General features: G+C 37.3%; 1 long non-coding RNA gene across 1 annotated transcript in view; it reads right to left on the bottom strand.

The window, feature by feature from the left end:
• Positions 1-20,738, bottom strand: part of LOC137225252 (uncharacterized) — a 243,647-nt gene that overhangs the window by 16,069 nt on the left and 206,840 nt on the right. The gene's annotated exons all lie outside the window — the stretch shown is intronic.

The raw sequence follows: 20,738 nt of genomic DNA on the forward strand, positions 1-20,738 counted from the left end.
CTGCTTATCACCTCTAATATGCCCCAGATATTCTTCTATGTCTCACCTGCCTCTCAACCACATTGATGTCACTTCAACAACCACAGCTAAGACATACCAGGATAAATTAGAATTTTATCAATTTCCTGATTCATTAAGAGGTTAGAAAAATCCAAGGGTAGGGTAAAGCTACTAAGGATCAAAAACAAAGGATCAAAGAAAACGCAAATATTTTCTCACTTAGGTAAAAGCCTGAGACAGATCACTTGGCTTTAATTTCAGTCAGTTTCCAAACAAAGGAAAAATCCTGAAGATTAACATGGGACTTGGAGATCCTTCTTCTGCTTCTCCCACCTCCAGTTCATGATAGCTATCTCCCCTTCCTTGTACCTTGAAGAGGCACAAGGGGAGGATATTTCAGAACCTATAATGTAAAAGATATTAAAAAGCTTTTAGCTTAGAAGCAAAAGCTCATTCATCTAATGTCCTCTAAGCCCATGTATAAGATCCCACTGCCAGGTCTGAGCATCAGGGAGAAGACTGAAGGACCATTTCCCTCTCTTGCATATGAATACATACAGAATTTATAGCAGCTACAATAACAAATACAAATCCCACTGCTGATCATGGTATAAGTGGAGTTACAAGGGTGTACTTATTTGTGAAAATTGTACAGCTAAGATTTGTGCATTTCAATGTCTTTAAATTATATCTCACAAAAAAGAATTTCAAATACTACCAATAGGGCTTCCCTGGTGGCGCAGTGGTTGAGAGTCTGCCTGTCGATGCAGGGGACACGGGTTCGTGCCCCAGTCCGGGAAGATCCCACATGCCGCAGAGCGGCTGGGCCCGTGAGCCATGGCCGCTGAGCCTGCGCGTCCGGAGCCTGTGCTCCGCAACGGGAGAGGCCACAACAGTGAGAGATCCGCATACGGCAAAAAAAAAAAAAAATACTACAAATAATAATTGCGTAGGGCTGGTGAGTCGGTGGAAGCAAAGATAAAACAAGAATGGCTGAATATTGATAATATTTTAAGCTGGGTGATGGACACAGAGGGGCTCATTACACTATTCCATTTATTATGTGTGTGTTTGAAATTTCCCATAATAAAAGGTTAAAAATGTTAATTGTCTCAATTTTATCACCAACTCACAGCCACAACTTTTAGCAATATGAGGATCGTGATTAAAATACACTCACATGTTTGACATTTATCAATGCGGGATGAAGACAACAGCTTCACACAATCCAACCTGAAGGAAATAGCTTGAGACAATTTTTTAAATTCTGAGTCTTTGCTTGAATAAAGATGGGCATTAAAGAAGCTTGTTCATAATCACCAAATAGTCTATTGCCTCGGGAAGTGAGGGATACTAAATGACCAATTCTGCATTGTCAGAGTTTTTTCAATCTGCAGTGTTGTATTTCTTTATACCACATATAGACTTAGCAAAGTCCCCCGACTACTCACATAGCCTTTATTTATTCTACTCTCTCCAACATCCCCTGATTAGGAATACTCAGTTTTTGTACCGTTACACAGCATCGTATTTGACATATTAATATGCAAATACTGGTCTTTCTAAAACTGTTTACTTGATGTTCAAACGTTGGTACCATCCCAAGCAAAGATGAAACTGCTTTATCAGCAGGCATGTTTTCATATTACATAAGAAAGGGTTAGTGCTCAATAAATGTGAATTGAATGAATAAATGGTAGAAGAGATATTTAAACAATTAAAAGAATTTTATAATGGACCTCAAAGACAGAAGTAAAGAAAAGCAGTAAAATACTTAAGCAGAAGCAAAGCATTTGTAACGATTTTAAAAATTAAGTTCATCTGAAAGCATTTATGGAGTTATTGTGGGCCAAGAAATGCCACAATATACTGAGGTTTTAAAAAATTACATGTAATAGTCTTTAATCCTAAAAAGGACTATTGGTTTAAGAGCTGCTAAGTGAAGCAGTCAATGTCTAGGAAAAAAATTGCCTTTGCTAACAATATATTTATTATAGAGATAACCTTAGTTTCTTAAGTTTGACTTTGGATAAAAGTGGTTTCAAAAGGTCTAAACTTCAAAACCTAAAATGAGACAAAAAGGTTTGTGGAGTCTAAATCACCCCTTTACTACAGCTTGCATGTCAAATACTGAGTAGCAACAGCATGAAAACTCAAATAATTCTAACCACTCATAACAAGGGGCTACATCAACTGTGCTAAGCCTTCTACACAATGACTATCTTTTCATAACAAAGAGTAACAAGACAATGATTACCAATATCAAATGCCCAGCTTAATAAATTAAAATTTACACAAAATCAACTAATTTTGGTAATGTTGTGGCTCATGGTACCTAGACAACTAATCCCTCATTTCAAAGAGCACTGGATACAGTCAATGCTCTCTTCCTAGGAACAGGCCAAAAGTAGTACCTGCAGCCTTTTAAGGTATCTCGTGGAAACAACCTGTCAATCATATGGACTGAGTGTCCATAATATGCAAAGCTTCCAGAAAAAATCAGAACAAAATCTTCCTAGCAGTGTATGCACTGTTGAAACTGTTAGCTTTGCAGCAGCAAAAGCAAAAATTTGTGCAGGCTTGTCAAATGCTACTGTGCCAGGATATGAAAACATCAATAATGACTGCATCTAGAAATTTAATTTCAGCAGTCTTTTGAGATATATATATATATATATATATATATATATATATATATATATATGGATCATATATAAATGGATCACTTCATCGCTCATTACGGAGGAAGTGTACTGAGGAAGTGTACCATATAACCCCAATTTTCTCTTACTGGCAACTTTTTGATGTTTTTTTGCTCCAAGGCTATATAGCTTGTTTTCCCCTTACAGTCAGCTTAACAATGAGCCATAATGGAAATTTTGCCCTAAAAATGTTTAGTCATGGGTTCAGTTGGTTAGAAAACAGCTAATGAAGCCAAGGTCAAGGTTCATCCTGGTATGAGATTCATATCGAAGGAAAATATTCCACACCTGAGATCAGCTCCTGCTAAGGGTAAGTAGCCTCCTGCTGGATGATCATAGGCCAAAGGGATACTGGTTTGAAGAGTGCAGAGAGGCACAGATCCTTTCAGCTGTGTGGAGAGTCAGTAAAATAATCATTCTTGCTTTTTGTATTAGAATGAGTGAGTTGCTGAATGAGATTTGGAAATAAGAGAGGCTGCCCTTGAGCACCACATAACCCAAGTGAGAGAAGGAAGACATATAAAAGGGATAAATAATAAACTACAAGGTATAGTATATTTTTAGGACCAAGTAAATGGTGTAGCCAGTAAGTGTGGAAGGAGTGAAGAAAAAGGAAAGACTGCTTTTTTTGGTGTAGTCAGAAGAAACATGAGGAGGCAACCTCAGTGCTAGCCCTTCTGAACATGCAGAAGGCAGAGGATGGGTGTTCAGTAAATGGAGACTCCTGGCTCATCCCCATAGAGAAGCTTGGGACCCTCCATCCAGGCAAATATATAGCTCAGGCTTTCCAGTGTGCATAGCAGGAGGTCAACTCTTGCTTTTATTCCGTACCACTAAGGCTCTGGCTCATCCTTTAGTTAGTAACAAGGAATACAGGAGGCAGTGTTCAGGAAATAATTCATATCTAGAGACCTGCTAAGGAAAGTGCACATCTAGGAAAATCATTTAAACCAACCAATCCTGAAGGCTTTCTAAGCTCTATCCTTGGATCAAGTTAGAGCTTCATAAAGCTACACATTATGAGTACCTTAGCTTAGTCTTTAAAAATTCACTAAATTATGCTTTAAAATTAAACTCTCTGAGTAGAACAGTAGTTACCAAGGGCTGAGTGGGAAAAATGGGGAGATGTTAGTCAAAGGTACAAACCTTCACTTATAAGATGAATAAGTTCTGGGGATCTAATATACAGTGTGAAGACTATGATGACTATTAATATAGTATTAATAATACTATATTGTATGCTTGAAATTTGCTAACAGAATAGATCTTCCACATTCAAACCAAAAAAAACAGTAAATATGTGAGGTGATGGATTTGTTAATTAACTTGATTGAGATAATTATTTCACACTGTATGCATATATCAAATCATCATGTAGTACACCTTAAATACACACAGTTTTTATTTGTCAATTTTACCTCAATAAAGCTGAACAAAATAAAATTAAATAAAATCAAACTCTCTGTCCTGGCAAAATTTATCAAAATAATCATTCCATAATTTTTGATCTAGTAATTCCAATTCATGCAATTATTTTTATAAATAATCTCCTTCGAGTATGTTGATATGCATATGTAGTCATTCATATTGCAGAGGTATTTTCTTTTTTGTAGTTGGAAAACACTGGGCAGAACCTGAATGCCTACTGGTAGAAGAAAGGTTAACTGAATCAAGTTGCATCCGTATGATAAATACCATGCAGCCATTAACAAAAAGGATGGTGTATGTTTACATATACTGACCTAGAACTAGCAAACTAGGAGCTAATATCTGAATGATGAGAAGGGACTATTCACATGAAGAGCTAGGGTTAGAACATACGACGGTTGGGTAACAACAAAAGCAAAACAACCTGGGGCAGGATGTACTGTTCTAAGAAGGTCATCAATGATTGAAGAAAAGTGGATGAGGAAGGGAAAGAATTGAAGATTGAGATCTGAGTGTGAAATGGATCATATATAGCCCTGAAGATCATGGTAGAGAGGTCATGACATTGTACCCTAAATATAATGGGAACCAGTAGAATATTTTAAGCAGATGCCATGGTTTATGTTTTAAAATAGTCACTGTACCCTCTGTATAGAACTTGAAAGGTATAGGCTACAGTGGAGTAGGAATCTAAAGGTAGGTGGCCACTGCTGCAGCCATGCAAGAAGCTTGTATTGGTGGCAGTACAACCGTAGTAAGTAAATGGTTTGGGGATACATTCCGGAGATAAAATGCCTGTTTCCTCCTCCTTTACATAGTTCTTGTTTTCTTTATTTCTAATGCAATGGTGTTGTTATACACCTGAATTTTATTGTTCCACGTTGCATCCTTTATGAAAGCGGGTGGGACATAAAGTTCTAAAGAAAAGATTGTGTGTGTGTGTGTGTGTGTGTGTGTGTGTGCGTGCGTGTAAAGGTAAGACCTAAGTAGCAACAGCATGAATATGCATGTGGAAAGAGCAAAAACCAAGAATCCGACAGGCCAGTCTTCAAACTTGTGCTGTTGAAGATTTTCTTTATATTTAAAAGGGTATGAGCATTAATAGCTATGCTCACAGTGGTCTGAAGACTAAGGGTTATTATTAAAAGTGCACAGTACAATGTCTAGCACATTGAAGATGGTCAGCAATTGCTTGGGATTAAAATGGGGAGGACTTTGGATATCATACCATGGAGAAGATATAGGGATTTTTGAACAGGGGGATCGGGTGCAAAGCAGTGTTTTCAGAAGGCAGTATGTAGGTAGTTTCAGGAGATAGTATATAAAGGGGAAAGGTCAGTTAGTAGATTATTGCATTCTTCACAACATCTATATTAGAGAAAAAAGAGATCTCATTATCACCATTGACAGACAAAGAAGAGAATGACTCACTTCAGGTCAAACAACAAATCAGGGGCAGAAATGAGTCCAGGCTGGAAAATCACACTTCCTCGTCTAAGTATGATAATTGTCTAGACCCCTGCTGCCTACATTATTCAAATATGGTACGTGAATCTGACCTTTTTCAAATATTACAGTTTGCTGCAACCTACTAGATAAATAATATACCAAAGATCAGAGAATAGCAAAAATAGTGGTTTCTCCCACGTTTATAAAATTTTTCCCTTCTTTGAGATTTGTCTCTAATTTCCAATTTTCTTCTAAAATCAAAGCTTTTATTTAAACGGCACCAAACTATTCCTCTTTGCTCCTGCTGGATCTACATGTATATGTGTCTATGTATCATGTGTGTGTGCATTCACATACACATTTATTTCTAAGGTAAAAGTGATCCATCAACATTAAGTCAACCAGGCAGAAGATGCTTCTAAAGAGATATTATCATTTAGTTTACCATATCTTTGGAACAAGTAAAGGTTTTTACAAATACCTCAGAGGAAGTGTTGTAATCAGTAAATGTGAGAATTTAAAAGCCTTGCTGTTTAGTGAAAGGGACAGCCTACCCTATAAAAACAAAACATAAAGTCATTTAAGATTCTTCAGTTAAAAAAAAAATTGTTATAATTTCATTGAGATCCAGTGCCTATTCAGATCAGGCAACTGTGAGTGATGTAGTATCCAGAATACGTAGTAGATAATGTCATCTTCTGGATTCACCCAGCAATAAGGAGCAGTAACTCACATGGGCTCCTTGCAACTGTGTTGCCCCAGACCTAGAAACGTACCTTTTGGTATAGAATAGAGGGGCCCACATAACAAAGACCAAATATCCCTGCTCTTCAAATTTTGAGACTTCTAATCCTTAAAATACTTCATCAGAGCTCACCTACTCACTTCCAAGTTATAATTGAGGGAGGTTCCTAAATTATTTTTGAGCATCAGGACAAGATGACACTCTGATTGTCACACTGATTGGAGAGTCTCCTGTCAACCCTCCTTCTGCAAGCACTACTTGCAAAGAAAGGGCCTTATATAAGTCTACCCCATAAAAGTCTGCCAACAAATATTACATTAACTAAAGCAGGAAGAGGAAAGAGAATATTGAGAGGAAAAGAGGGTCTTACCTCACAGCTGGCCATTGATTGCCCCTGACAAAGACTCTCTCCTTGACCAAAATTTAGTTAGGCTTCTCTGAGCCTTTTTCCTGACATGGCCTTGACTTGGCCTTCCATGTCCGTCCCTGCTAAACCCAGTTTTAGCAAGAACTCTGATAAGTCATTCCTGTATCCTTGATATCTGATCACTCTTCATATCTGATCATGTTCTTATCTCTCATTTTGATATGTGATCACCTTGTCTTCAGCAAGAATCTTATTAAATTGGTTTAGCAAGAATCCCACAACCCTTGATGTCTCCTCTTAGTAATTTTCCCCCTACTGACCCTGCTCACTCTGCTCTTTGGCTGTAAATCCTCATTTGTCCTTATTGTATTAGGAATTGAGCTCAGTCCCACACTGAAGTCTCTTTTCCCCTATTGTGAAAATAAGGAATAAACTCTGCCTTTACCACCTTTAACTAGTGTCTGACTCTGTTGTTCTTTGACACCACATGGAAGCTCTCCCCATTACAAGCATCTTTACACTTCTTGTAGCACCACTGATTCCTTTGATGATAGTAAAACTAGCACAAAGCCAATGGTCAAAATGTGCTTCCTGACTATCATTGAATTGAAGGGGATAAGAATTTTATGCTATGAGAAATGGTAGAAGTTGTTGGAAAGAAAGTAACATATGTATCATTCTTATTTTCTTCCTCTTATCCTTCTAAGTATAATATCTTATGTCCCTGGCATTGTTGCTAAATACTTTATCTGTATTATTTCACTTAATCCTCACTGCAAAACTATGAGACATAAACTAAGTAATCTGTGTTTTAGGAACGAGGCTGCTGAGGCCTAGTTAGTAAGTGGTGGGGGCAGAACTCTAGTCACTTAAGCCTAGGACACATTTCCTTAACCACTCTGCTCAGAGAAGTTGCCAGGTGGAGAATTAGAGACCATGTACCCAACCACACAGAGGCTGGAAAGAAGACCACATGTTGATGAATCACCAAGAAGTTTAGTAATAAACTAACTTGTGAGAACAGGAGAGGGGGTGAGGGGTGCAGTGGCTAAAAGCCTAGGCTTTAGAGAGAGAGAGAGAGCACACTCTATGTAAGTGCTACCTCTGCTATCTGCTAACTCTGTGATCTTGGGAAAGTTATATATCTTATCCCAGCCTCATTTTCCTCATCTGGACTGTGTTGTGTTAGCTATTCATATTATTACCATACTTCCTGGATCCCAAAAGGGCAAGTTTTTTGTTTGATGCCTTTAAAAATCAAGATGTATCAAATAATCAATATAAAATAATCTTCTCAGCTGAAAAGCAGAGGAGTAAGATGCAACCCAATTGTTTTGTCCTGAGTATAGGAAACTAGCCTGCCTAAAAGGTGTTTGTTCATTAACTCATTTGAGTTCTTGCACTGGTAGTGTTACATGCAATTGAATTTTCACTGAAATATGTATCTCTAATTGTCACTTAAATGTCTTCAAAAAAGATTACACTATGAGGCAGCTTGAGTATGCAGAAGATTGTCTGTCACATTCAGGTAATGCAATTAGAGACAGAAGACATTGCCAGTGTTCGAGAATAAATCATAAGACTTTTAAAGGCAGTGAAGTATAGCATGGCTGATTCATACATCATGAGGACTATCTCTGGGGCACCAACATCTGCCTGAAAAATGTTCCTACTAGGTTTTCAAGAGAAGCTATTAAACTTCCAACAACATATCATTCAATTAAAGAAAAAAAGGATCTATGAATTAACAAGAAGCAAATGCAAACAGAACACCTCAAAATGACAATGTCTATCTCTAAAGAAATTGTGAGTGTGGGTTATGAAAAGCAACATGTCAAAATCAAACTATACAATTTCTAATAGCCTAAAGAAAAATCAGAAGAATCTTTAGATTCTGAGTAAGGAAAACTTGGGCTCAAACTTGATTGTCATATTTAAAAAGATAATATTTTATATTGCATTGATTAAGATAAGCAATTAACACATAAAACAAATGTTTGTGTTTTGTACACACCTCCAAGTCTCTTATGAAATTAGTTTTGTCTTACAATAGATGGCATGTTTGAGACAAAGTAATATGATGTTATTGTTATGAGTATATAGAGGTGTATTAATTTCCTTATTGCTGTTGTAACAAATTATCACAGAACTGGTTGCTTAAAAACAACACAAATTTATTGTCTTATAATTTTGAAGGTCAGAAGACCAAATGGTTCTTATGGGGCTAAAATCAATGTATCAGCAGGGCTGCCCTCCTTCTGGAGACTCAGAATCCATTCCTTGATTTTCCAGCCTCTAGAGGCCACCTGCATTCCTGGGCCTATGGCCATTTTCCATCTTCAAAGCCAGCAACTGCATAACTCCAACCTCTGCTTCTACTGTGTGTCTCCTTCTCTGACTCTCCTGCCTCCCTCTGTCCCTTGTAAGGACTCACATGATTACATTGGGCCCACTCAGATATTCCAGAGTAATCACCCTATCTCAAGATCCTTAACCACATCAGATATTCCAGAATAATCCCCCCATCTCAAGATCCTTAACCACATCTGCAAAATTTCTTTTGCTATGTACAGTAACATAGCCACGGGTTCTGGAGATTAGGACATGGACATCTTGGGGGTCCGTGGCTCTGCCTAACACAAAAGGTAAGCTGGAGGTAAATTGGGGAGACTTTGTTTATGGTGTTAGGCATTTGGACTTTACACCATAAACAGTAGAGAATAAATTAAGGTTGTCACCTACTTCCTAAGTCCTTCTTTTCTTTACCCCATCGATGTCTTTACCATGATCGATTCGCTAATTGAAGTTTATATTCCATTTCCGATCTCACAGCCCAGGTATTTTTTCTACTGCTGTGTTCTGCATGGATAGATCTTTACCTATCCTCTTCCTTTTAATTATCCTTATTTAGAGTAGTGTTTTGAAAGGGAGCCTCTATCCTCTTAAAAAGGCTTCCTCAAATCAATATTTATCAGATGTGGACATATAAATACCCCATATTCCTTTCAAATTGTACTTTGTAAAAATTTAGAAATCTACAAACACGACACAGAGTCTATTTATTTAGGGAAGGCAGCTCCATGTTTAAATGAAAGAGTCCAACCACAACATCAGACCCATGCTCAGAAACCTGGAAGACCACATCCTGAGGACTGTGGCCATGATTCTGGTTAATCTTACCAGTCTAATTTTAAAATCAGGTCAGAAAGCTCTATGGAGGCTGAGCGTAACTCAGCACTGTTAACGACATTGGTGATCAATGGACAACTTTTTTTTTTATCTTCTTCAAAAATAAAGGAAGGAAATGAAAAATAAAAATCTATGTCAATGAAATTTTAAAGTTTCCAATTTAAACATAAAAGCCAGGAAATGTAACTTAAGTATCTCAAGGGAACATTAGCCTGTTTATATTTCATGTGCTTCATTTTAAGGTATAACACTTAACAGTATAATTAGCAATCAAAAACATTTTCTCTGTGCACTGTGGGTATTTGATGTTATTATGAGATCCTTGATTTTTTGCATTTCCTGACTTCTGTGTTTAAATGTATAACCTTAGTGTTGCATTACTGTGTGTCCTACATTAGTTATTGATGGCTTGTAAATGAAATAGATGCTCTAGCAGGTCTTTTCTACCTCCAACCTCCGTAGATAATTTCTGCACACATTTTATGAACCACTATTACAGAAGCTCTATAAAAACTGTAATGCAAAACAACACAATTCTTGCTGAAATGTATGAGAGTGGTTCTAAAAGGTTTGTCACTTTGTAACAATTACGTTGAATCTTTTTGAAAGGTTGTTATTTGTTTTGCTTCTTTATGTCATCACATCTATTTTATCTTTCGTTGAAAACATATTTCAAAAATTAAAGCTCCACAGCAATTTCCAACCTATCAAGGGCTTAACTGCAGTCTTATAAGACCTGCATTACGTTGTTCTGTCTAAAAATCCCTGAGACTCCTGGTAAAGAAAAGAGTGAGCCAGTACTTAAAAGTATGCTAATTGTGAAAATCATTTCTTTGATATTCATGATTTTGTATTGACACATTTCACTGGCAAATGGCAAAGTGATGGTAGTTTAAATGGCAAAGATATTTCTAATTAAAATTTTTACCAACTCAAATCTATAGCTTTCAAACACAGTAAGTAATTTTATCAAAAAAAAAAAAATCCACAGAACAAATACGATGTGTGGGTATGAATCCACCTCCTTATGTGTCAGGTAAGAAAGATTTCTGCCACATCTACTTTTTCCCAGACAGCTCCCCACCCACTAGCCGCAATTCACTGGAGAAGGTAAGCAGATTTCAAAATCCCAAACTTACATTATTGTCCTGTCTAAAGCCAAATACTATTACACTAAAATACTCTTATTCTTCATAGTACATTGATAAACGTTTGGATATCAGCAGTCATTGAATATAAAATTGGAGGTGTGATGAAAATGACTAATGTAAGAGCAACTATGAGCAAATTATTGTTTGGCCAGATCCTATGATTTCACTGGCACCTTGAGCCCATGGAACAGCACAGCTGCTTAGTATAAGTCTGGGCTGGTAGTTGACTTTGCCATGGTGTCTTAATTTATCAATTCAGTCACCTAAGAAGAAATGCTAAAATTTTTGGTATTATGTGTTCACATTTTCTAGTTCAATTTTGGTCTTAGGAACCTTTAGTTCCAGTATTCAATCATAATATATAATACAAATACAAATGTATACAAATATCCTTCCCCTCAAATTCATATTATTTCAACCTCAGATAAGAAGTTATAGATGTAACAGATGTATGTGTTTGAAAGGAGAGAGAAGAGCGTAGTATGTCTATTTCCAGATTTCCAGCAAATGTTTTCTAAAACTTGCTCAATGATTTACAATTCTGAGGTGTATTACACCCCAAATATATTTTCCTGAACTATGGCCTATTGTATCTTAATAGGAAAATCAACACATTTGCACGAGGACACTCAAGAAAATGTGCAACTGCTTTTGAAGTTTAACTTCGCTGTGGGAAGAAGGCTATGGCAGGCTCCTTAGAGAAAGGTTTCTGAGAGTTACTAATGTTGCCAAGTTTTCTTCCAGCACAAAACCAGTGGTACTAATTCACACTAAGCACCTGAAAGAAGGTGGATTGTTATACAGCAGAGGTCATCAAACTTTTTCTGTCAAGAGTCAAACAGTAAATGTTTTAGTCTTTGCAGGCCACATATAGTCTCTGTCACCCATTCTTGGTGTTTTTGTTTGCTTGTTTGTTTTGGATTTTTCTTTTCGATAACACTTTAAAAATGTAGAAACTATGCTTAGCTATGGGCCATGATTTAGTCTGCAGACCAAAGTTTGCCAACCCCTGTTACCGAGGAAAGGAACACTGACAAATTTAGGTCCCCACAAGGTTAAGTATAATTCCCTGCTACAGCGATGCTTTGCTGCCTAACAACACTCCCAAATTCAAAAATACAATGGCGATCATTTATGTTGCTCACACATCTGCAATTTGTACCCAGCTCAGCAGGGACAGCCACTGCACCACACCACACGACAGTGAGCTGGGGGTGCTCAGCTGAACTGGAGCATCAACTTCCACAATGGCTCACTCAGGGCTGGTGAGAAGTTTCAGGTTATTAATTCCTTTCCAGTGGGTTTCTCCATGGAGTTGCTTGAATTACCTCTAGCCCAATGACTATGTTCTAAGACGGAGTGTCCCAAGGGAACTAAGCAAAACTGTATCACTTTTTACAACTAGCTTCACTGCATCATCTCTGTTGTAGTCACAACAGAGTCAAGGGGAAGGAACATAAACACCCATCTCCCGGTAGGAGGACCATCAAAGAAGGGAATGTGGGACAGGAGACACTGTTGTGGCCCTTTTTGGAATGCACAGTCTCACAGTACCCAAGCAAATTTTTCAAAAAGATATGCTTGTTCTTTGGCACCTGCATATTAAGTTTCCTCTCCTTGCTTCTAGTGTGAAGCAGGCTTAGACAGAGTTAAGTAAATTAAATACACCTTTATAGTCAAGATTAGAGAAGACTTTGAAGTATTTCATAAAACTTTCTGCAAGTCTAACGTAGTTAGTTGCAGGATTTAAGTTTGGAAAGTAGAGGCCATAAGCTTCTTTCACATGCACACAACAAAAATGGTGGAAGTTCAGCTCTCTGGCTTGTGTGAAATGAGTTAAGGAAGTCAAGAGAGATCAGCATATCAAAAGTGAAGCATGTGTTAAATGGATCCTTTCCCCTTCTGGACAGTTTCCCAAGGAGACTAAAAATTTACTTAATCTGCAACTTAAAAAGGACAAGGGGTCCCTTTCTGACATTTTTACTTGGGAGTCCAGGATATCACTGGACTTACATGTTTATTATTTGAGATGCTTTTCAATTTTAGCAGCTTAAACCAACCTTTACATTGTTTCACTTTGCAGCAGTCCAATAATCTCTTACATATTGGGATACTGATCTAAACACATGGCTATGAGTGACCAGTAAAGCAGTGTGTGGCAAGGAAAACAACAGCTCTGGGGTACACCACTGCCCATCTCAGCAATCAATTTACAACACCACGACTTCATTGACTGTTTAGAAATCTATATCCATCGTGAAGACCCATAGCAGCAAACCATGCTCTTCATGTCTGTTGAGCTTTGACTTGATTTTCTCTTGCTCAAGGGGGAGCTGACAGGCTTAATGGAGACATCTACATCATGGTGAATTGTCAGGGGAATCCAAACACCTTAAAAACCTGTTGTTTGCTCTAAATATCTGAACAAGCCAGACTTAACTCAATTGAAACTCTCAAGACATGTTTTTATGGATTTTAAAACACATATGCCCTATTCTCAGCAGATTGTGAGTACACATATGCATATAAATTGTGGTTGTACGCTATTATAATTTTTCCATTGATAATATGTTAGTGCTAACAAATTTCCTAAATAGGAGGGACTTAAGGCAGAAATCAGGTTTGGGGGGGGTAGAAGCTGGGAACCTACTTTGAAGCTACTTAGAACAGAAAGCACACTGTTCTTATATTGTATGTTTATTGCTAGAGCTTAAAATTATCTTTGTGGGAAAACACAGGGTTTTAAAATAGATTGTATATTTATTTGGGGTAGCTTGGGAAAGTCTCATGGAGACTTTTGGGACCTAATTCACCACCTCCATCAAGTCATGCCTCGGCATTTCAGGGGAAGAAAAATAATTTTTCTACTACCCTTCTAAGTTCTCACTGGGGCCCCTCTAACAAGAGAAAAACAAGTTTATTAACATGTGTAGCTCATGAATACATAGGAGAACACTTGGGGGTAAAAATAAATAACTTCTAGAGGTGGCTATGAATTTAGGCTTAAATACCCATCTTAATATGGGGAGGGGAGGAGAGATGTAAGCCTCTGAAGGGTCATTGATTTTTAGGAAAGATGAATGGGCCCTTAGAAAAACAGATTAGAGGTACAATGGTTTGTGACAAAGTTTGGGTGTGGTGTCAACCTCTAGTCTCCTCTTCTGTGATGAGTCAATCCTCCTTGAATGATGAAATTCACCCCCACCTCAGGATGGGATTGATGACAATTGAGTTCCTTTCAGAGCATTTGTCTTTAAGCAAATAAGGGGAATTCAGGGAAAGCATGGGGGTGGCATGTCTTGAACTCCTACAGTCATATTTTGGGTTGGCATATCCTGCCACCTTTCAGCATTAACTCTGAGAACTGATAAACTTGCCAATATAACAAGGAGGGTGTGACAAATTATATATCACTTTGGGCCTGGTTTATAAGCATTCCTACAGAGGCCTTCCTCAAGTCCAAATTACATTTACATTTTTCAATGTCCAATATGCTATTAACCCTACCATCATCACATAATACAAATAATTCTCAATAATTCTTTCTTCAATCAACATCAGAAAACCATGACATTCAAGATCTCATCTGAGAATACAATCATTAACTTTCAGTTGCATTATCTAAAGGCCTGGCAAGAGAAATGATATCAAAAATGACCACCACCAAAGAATATGCCATCTATCTGATTCTCAGGTTACATATTAAACTCAGTCTTATCTTTGGATCAAGTTATGGAACCAGAAAGCTATATAAATGAACCACGTTAACCTAGACCCAAGCAGAATCACTCTCCCTGAGTTATGTCTCAATATTCAACCCTAAATTTATACCTAGGGTCCAAATGAGAAAGAAACATGAAGCATGCTGCCATGGTACTATAAAATCAAAATAAAATTACTGTCTTTTAGATTATTCAGAGCCTCCTACATTGAAATTTTTTTAATAGGAAATACAATGTTTGAGTTTTGATGTGGCTTGAGGTTGGTTGTACATGGCAAGGACATGGTTTAACCTAGAATCTATATTTATTTAAGGTAGTTTAGAGGACTCTGATGGAAAGTAATAGGACCTAAAGCCCCCCTAACAAGAAATAATACATTTCTTTTCTATTTTAGTACCTAAGAGGACCCCTGAGTCAAGATGACAGGCCAACCATATGTGTATATCATTTTTGCCTCTGAAAAATTCACTAAATTAATTGTAAAGAAATAAAGCATAATTACTGAAACTGAATAGTGGCAATATCTCCATTCCAGGGCACATCAAGTCCATTTTCAAGGACCAGTCTTCTTCATTTATTTAATTACCTGCCTGATCCATACAGGCATTTGGGTGGGCAGCCTGTGTCCGCAAGGAGAGAATTACAAAGGGAAGGAAGTGAAACAAAAATGATGACGTAGGAAAAAGAAGTCACTGCCTAGGGAAGTAGGCTTGAAAAGAGAGACAACAGAGGGTAGACATTAGAATTTTCAAACCCCACGACAAGGGTAAATCTTGGGGTTTAAAATAGTAACATTAATTAAAAGTCAAGCTCCCACCTCTCTCTCTTTTTCCTTTAAAAAGTTTATTATAGTTTTAAAATTGCAATTCAAAACAAAATTAAAGAACATAGATAAGCAAAATATTGTTTATTTCCTTAAAAGGGATATTTATAGTCTCCTCCCTGCCATGCAAAGATAGGCACTGTGAACATCAGGGTTGAGTCCTTTTCTGTATGCATACATGTGTATGTATATACTTTTTCACAAATATAGGATCATATATATTATTTAATAATATGAATTTTTAAAATAAATTTATTTCTTTACTTTTGGCTGCATCGGGTCTTCGTTGCTGTGCATGGGCTTTCGCTAGTTGCGACGAGCGGGGGCTACTCTTCGTTGCACTGCGCGGGCTTCTCATTGTGGTGGCTTCTCGTTGCGGAGCACGGGCTCTAGGCACGTGGGCTTGAGTAGTTGTGGCGCATGGGCTCAGTAGTTGTGGCTCACAGGCTTAGTTGCACTGCGGCATGTGGGATCTTCCCGGACCAGGGCTCGAACTGTGTCCCCTGCATTGGCAGGCGGATTCTTAACCACTGCACCACCAAGGAAGCCCCAGTAATATGAATTTTTTACTTCACTATTTCTCCTGAATATCTTTCCTATCCTATAATCTCTTAAGAAATTGTATACTGTTCTAGAACATCATTTGTAATGCAAATACATAATTTACTGAACTATCTGTATCACGGGACATTTTGTTGTCTCTGACAGGGTGGCTTTTTGTTTTTGTTTTTTTTGAATTCTATTTTATTTATTTTTTATACAGCAGGTTCTTATAAGTCATCAGTTTTATATGCATCAGTGTATACATGTCAATCCCAATTGCTCAACTGATCACACCACAACCCCCACCGCCCCACCGCTTTCCCTGCTTGGTGTCCATACGTTTGTTCTCTACATCTGTGTCTCAACTTCTGCCCTGCAAACCAGTTCATCTATACCATTTTTCTAGGTTCCATATACATGTGTTATTATACAATATTTGTTTTTCTCTTTCTGACTTACTTCACCCTGGATGACAGTCTCTAGATCCATCCACGTCTCAACAAATGAACCAATTTCGTTCCTTTTTATGGCTGAGTAATATTCCATTGTATATATGTGCCACATATTCTTTATCCATTCATCTGTCAATGGACACTTAGGTTGCTTCCATGTCCTGTCTATTGTAAATAGAGCTGCAATGGACATTGTGGTACATGTCTCTTTTTGAATTATGGTTTTCTCTGGGTATATGCCCAGTAGTGGGATTGCTGGATCATATGGTAATTCTATTTTTAGTTATTTAAGGAACCTCCATACTGTTCTCCATAGTGGCTGTATCAATTTTCAATCCCACCAACAGTGCAAGAAGGTTCCCTTTTCTACACACCGTCTCCAGCATTTGTTGTTTGTAGATTTTCTGATGATGCCCATTCTAACTGGTGTGAGGTGATACCTCATTATAGTTTTGATTTGCATTTCTCTAATAATTAGTGACGTTGAGCAGCTTTTCATGTGCTTCTTGGACATCTGTATGTCTTCTTTGGAGAAATGTCTATTTAGGTCTTCTGCCCATTTTTGGATTGGGTTGTTTGTTTCTTTAATATTAAGCTGCATGAGCTGTTTATATATTTTGGACATTAATCCTTTGTCCGCTGATTCACTGGCAAATATTTCTTCCATTCTGAGGGTTGTCTTTTTGTCTTGTTTATGGTTTCCTTTGATGTGCAAAAGCTTTTAAGTTTCATTAGGTCCCATTTGTTTATTTTTGTTTCCATTACTCTCGGAGGTGGATCAAAAAAGATCTTGCTGTGATTTATGTCAAAGAGTGTTCCTCCTATGTTTTCCCTAAGAGTTTTACAGTGTACGGTCTTACATTTAGGTCTCTAATCCATTTTGAGTTTATTTTTGTGTATGGTGTTAGGGAGTGTTCTAATTTCATTATTTTACATGTAGCTGTCCCGTTTTCCCAGCACCACTTATTGAAGAGGCTGTCTTTTCTCCATTGTATATCATTGCCTCCTTTGTCATAGATTAGTTGACCATAGGTGCATGGGTTTATCTCTGGGCTTTCTATCTTGTTTCATTGATCTATGTTTCTGTTTTTGTGCCAGTACCATATTGTCTTGATTACTGTAGCTTTATAGTATTGTCTGAAGTCAGGGAGTCTGATTCCTCCAGCTCCGTTTTTTTCCCTCAAGACTGCTTTGGCTATTCGGGGTCTTTTGTGTCTCCATACAATTTTAAGATGATATGTTCTAGTTCTATAAAAAATGCCATTGGTAATTTGATAGGGATTGCATGAATCTGTAGAATGCTTTAGGTAGTAGAGTCATTTTCACAATGTTGATTCTTCCAATCCAAAAACATGTTATATCTCTCCATCTGTTGGTATCATCTTTAATTTCTTTCATCAGTGTCTTAGAGTTTTCTGCATACAGGTCTTTTGTTTCCCTAGGTAGGTTTATTCTCAGGTATTTTAATTCTTTTTGTTGCAATGGTAAATGGGAGTGTTTCCATAATTTCTCTTTCAGATTTTTCATCATTAGTGTATAGAAATACAGGACACTTCTGTGCATTAATTTTGTATCCTGCAACTTTACCAAATTCATTGATTAGCTCCAGTAGTTTTCTGGTGGCATTCTTAGGATTCTCTATGTATAGTATCGTGTCATCTGCAAATACTGACAGTTTTAGTTCTTCTTTTCCAATTTGTATTCCTTTTATTTCTTTTACTTCTCTGATTGCCAAAGCTAGGACTTCCAAAACAATGTTGAATAATAGTGGTGAGCATGGACATCCTTGTCTCATTCCTGATCTTAGAGGAAATGCTTTAGTTTTTTACCATTGAGGATGATATTTGCTGTGGGTTTTTCATACATGGCCTTTATTATGTTGAGGTAGGTTCCCTCTATGCCCACTTTCTGGAGAGTTTTATCATAAAATGTTGTTGAATTTTGTCAAAAGCTTTTTCTGCATCTATTGAGATGATCATATGGTTTTTATTCTTCAATTTGTTAATATGGTGTATCACATTGATTGATTTGCATATATTGAAGAATCCTTGCATTCCTGGGATAAATCCCACTTGATCATGGTGTTTGATCCTTTTAATGTATTGTTGGATTCTGTTTGCTAGTATTTTGTTGAGGATTTTTGCATCTATATTCATCAGTGATATTAGTCTGTAATTTTCTTTTTTTGTACTATCTTTGTCTGGTTTTGTTATCAGGGTGATGGTGACCTCAAAGAATGAATTTTAGAGTGTTCCTTCCTCTGCAGTTTTTTGGAAGAGTTTGAGAAGGATGAGTGTTAGCTCTTCTCTAAATGTTTGATAGAATTCACCTGTGAAGCCATCTGGTCCAGGGTTTTTGTTTTTTGGAAGATTTTTATTTGTATTTTTTTGTTGTTGTTTTCTTTTTTTTTTTTTTTTGGCAGTACGCGGGCCTGTCACTGTTGTGGCCTCTCCGTTGTGGAGCACAGGCTCCGGACACGCAGGCTCATCGGCCATGGCTCACAGGCCCAGCCGCTCCGTGACACGTGAGATCTTCCCAGACCAGGGTATGAACCCGTGTCCCCTGCATCAGCAGGCAGACTCTCAACCACTGCCCCACCAGGGAAGCCCTGTTGGAAGATTTTTAATCACAGTTCCAATTTCATTCCTTGTGATTGGTCTTTTCATATTTTCTATTTCTTCCTGGTTCAGTCTTGGAAGGTTATACCTTTCTAAGAATTTGTCCATTTCTTCCAGGTTGTCCATTTTATTGGCATAGAGTTGCTTGTAGTAGTCTCTTAGGATGCTTTGTATTTCTGCAGTGTCTGCTGTAACTTCTCCTTTTTCATTTCTAATTCTACTGATTTGAGTCCTCTCCCTCTTTTTCTTGATGAGTGGCTAATGGTTTATCTATTTTGTTTATCTTCTCAAAGAAATAGCATTTAGTTTTATTGATCTTTGCTATTGTTTTCTTTGTTTCTATTTATTTCTGCTCTGATCTTTATGATTTCTTTCCTTTTGCTAACTTTGGGTTTTGTTTGTTCTTCTTTCCCCAGTTCCTTTAGGTGTAAGTTTAGATTGTTTGAGATTTTTCTTGTTTCTTGAGGTAGGCTTGTATAGCTATAAACTTCCCTCTTAGAACTGCTTTTGCTGCATCTCATAGGTTTTGGATCGTCGTGTTTTCATTGTCATTTGTGTCTAGGTATTTTTTGATTTCCTCTTTGATTTCTTTAGTGATCTCTTGGTTATTTAGTAACGTATTGTTTATCCTCCAAGTGTTTGTGTTTTTTACATTTTTTTCCCTGTAATTCATTTCTAATCTCAGAGCATTGTGGTCCGAAAAGATGCTTCATATGATTTCAATTTTCTTAAATTTACTGAGGCTTCATTTGTGACCCAAGATGTGATCTATCCTGGAGAATGTTCTGTGTGCACTTGAGAAGAAAGTGTAATCTGCTGTTTTTGGATGGAATGTCCTATAAATATCAATTAATTCTATCTAGTCTATTGTGTCATTTAAAGCTTCTGTTTCCTTATTTATTTTCATTCTGGATGATCTGTCCATTGGTGTAAGTGAGGTGTTAAAGTCCCCACCTATTATTGTGTTACTGTCGTTTTCCTCTTTTACAGCTGTTAGCAGTTGCCTTAGGTATTGAGGTGCTCCTATGTTGGGTGCATACATATTTATAATTGTTATATCTTCTTCTTGGATTGATCCCTTGATCATTATGTAGTGTCCTTCCATGTCTCTTGTAACATTCTTTATTTTAAAGTCTATTGTATCTGATATGAGTATAGCTACTCCAGCTTTCTTCTGATTTCCATTTGCATGGAATATCTTTTTCCATCCCCTCACTTTCCGTCTGTATGTGTCCCTCAGTCTGAAGTGGGTCTCTTGTAGACAGCATATATATGGGTCTTGTTTTTGTACCCATTCAGCAATCCTGTGTCTTTTGGTTGGAGCATTTAATCCATTCACGTTTAAGGTAATTATTGATATGTATGTTCCTATGACCATTTTATTAATTGTTTTGGGTTTGTTTTTGTAGGTCCTTTTCTTCTCTTGTGTTTCCCACTTAGAGAAGTTCCTTTAGCATTTGTTGTAGAGCTGGTTTGGTGGTTCTGAATTCTCTTAGCTTTTGCTTGTCTGGAAAGCTTTTGATTTCTCCATCTAATCTGAATGAGATCC

The sequence above is a fragment of the Pseudorca crassidens genome, chromosome 5, assembly GCF_039906515.1.
Source record: "Pseudorca crassidens isolate mPseCra1 chromosome 5, mPseCra1.hap1, whole genome shotgun sequence".
In the NCBI taxonomy this organism is placed as follows: Eukaryota; Metazoa; Chordata; class Mammalia; order Artiodactyla; family Delphinidae; genus Pseudorca; species Pseudorca crassidens.